The following is a 2,500-nucleotide window of genomic DNA, read 5'->3' on the forward strand; positions in this document are numbered from 1 at the left end:
ACCAGCACACTGAAGATGTCCACCGCGCTTCGCACCGGGCCCGCGAGGACCTACTTTGGCCGCACGGCGCCGCGCGCAGGGTGCGCCGGCGCGCAGCTGCGACGCCTGCCGCGTCCGTCGGCCGGCGCGCCTGCCACTGGCCGCCCCCACCAGCCGGCTGTAGCGCGTGCGCCCACGCACCGCGCGGCCAGCACGCCGGGAGGCGCCCCCTCACCGGCTGGGGACGGTCCCACCCAGCCACCGCCGCGTATCGCTTCACACCCAGATGCCGTTCAGTGTCGTCGGCATGGTGGGTATCGCTGGAACAACCGGTTAGTACCTCAACCTATCGTCGCCATCACCGATTCACCCCTAGCGAGAACAACCGCACCACAACAGGTTACCATTTGTTCATTTGCGTAACTTCACCAGAAAACGCAGGCGTCCATCGCCATTTGCAACTTCAACGATTATTGCATGCCTGTGTCAGGTGTCACGCCACACTACGTCTGCCCACATACACGCAACAAAATGTGCACGCCTAGACAATACGTGGAAGGTGGCCCCCGTACGTATGCGATGTCCATTGCTCGAACGACTGTCAACCGGCCTCTGTAGCATGTCGCAGATATGGAACGCGGTGCACCATGCCATCACGGTGTGTGAGGAGAGACGACTAGGTCCGAATACATCAACAGACAGCTCATGCTGATCGCCATCCACGGCGTCCGTTCCTCCCACACGTCTCTATGGCGTACCACACTGCAATCCAGCTCTCATAGGGAGACGACACGTAGCTGCGTGCACAATATTTGCACTGTATGGTCCGCCGTTTTTGGGCGCAGTCGTTGTACGGTCACACATGTGCCACGATGTATCATTCAGTACATAAGGACGAATGTGCAGTACAGATTGTGGTTCACGCGTACGACATCAGCGGACAGTTGACACAGGCCGCACCACAACGTAGCCTGCGTACGTCGCATGCGAAGGGCATTGAACATGCAAACTTGTCACCAACCAGCTTGCGAAGGCAGGGGGCAAGGTGGGGACGTGGGGACGTGGGGAGGGGTGGGGGGGGCGGCATGTACGTCCTGCTGCCATCCACATTACAGTGTACAGCAGGAGCATGTGGAAAGTCAGCAAGACTTGCAAGGTGTTTAACATGAAGCGATACACAGGGGAGCGGGCAGTGCGAGTAGCGAACTATATTGCGAGGGTTGCGGGTGGGCAACACTACACTAATTGAACGAGTCGTATAACAATTACAGAGCAGGTTTAGGCGACAACGTGGTTTACGTTAGCGGACAACGTGGGTTAGGTTAGGGGACAACGTGGGTTAGGTTAGGGGACAACGTGGGTTAGGTTAGGGGACAACGTGGGTTAGGTTAGGGGACAACGTGGGTTAGGTTAGGGGACAACATGGGTTAGGTTAGGGGACAACATGGGTTAGGTTAGGGGACAACATGGGTTAGGTTAGGGGACAACATGGGTTAGGTTAGGGGACAACATGGGTTAGGTTAGGGGACAACATGGGTTAGGTTAGGGGACAACATGGGTTAGGTTAGGGGACAACATGGGTTAGGTTAGGGGACAACATGGGTTAGGTTAAGGCACAACATGGGTTAGGTTAAGGCACAACATGGGTTAGGTTAAGGCACAACATGGGTTAGGTTAGGGGACAACATGGGTTAGGTTAGGGGACAACATGGGTTAGGTTAGGGGACAACATGGGTTAGGTTAGGGGACAACATGGGTTAGGTTAGGGGACAACATGGGTTAGGTTAGGGGACAACATGGGTTAGGTTAGGGGACAACATGGGTTAGGTTAGGGGACAACATGGGTTAGGTTAGGGGACAACATGGGTTAGGTTAGGGGACAACATGGGTTAGGTTAAGGCACAACATGGGTTAGGTTAAGGCACAACATGGGTTAGGTTAAGGCACAACATGGGTTAGGTTAAGGCACAACATGGGTTAGGTTAGGGGACAACATGGGTTAGGTTAGGGGACAACATGGGTTAGGTTAGGGGACAACATGGGTTAGGTTAGGGGACAACATGGGTTAGGTTAGGGGACAACATGGGTTAGGTTAGGGGACAACATGGGTTAGGTTAGGGGACAACATGGGTTAGGTTAAGGCACAACATGGGTTAGGTTAAGGCACAACATGGGGTAGGTTAAGGCACAACATGGGGTAGGTTAAGGCACAACATGGGGTAGGTTAAGGCACAACATGGGTTAGGTTAAGGCACAACATGGGTTAGGTTAGGGGACAACATGGGTTAGGTTAGGGGACAACATGGGTTAGGTTAGGGGACAACATGGGTTAGGTTAGGGGACAACATGGGTTAGGTTAGGGGACAACATGGGTTAGGTTAGGGGACAACATGGGTTAGGTTAAGGCACAACATGGGTTAGGTTAAGGCACAACATGGGTTAGGTTAAGGCACAACATGGGTTAGGTTAAGGCACAACATGGGTTAGGTTAAGGCACAACATGGGGTAGGTTAAGGCACAA

The sequence above is a fragment of the Schistocerca piceifrons genome, unplaced genomic scaffold (genome assembly GCF_021461385.2).
Source record: "Schistocerca piceifrons isolate TAMUIC-IGC-003096 unplaced genomic scaffold, iqSchPice1.1 HiC_scaffold_943, whole genome shotgun sequence".
In the NCBI taxonomy this organism is placed as follows: Eukaryota; Metazoa; Arthropoda; class Insecta; order Orthoptera; family Acrididae; genus Schistocerca; species Schistocerca piceifrons.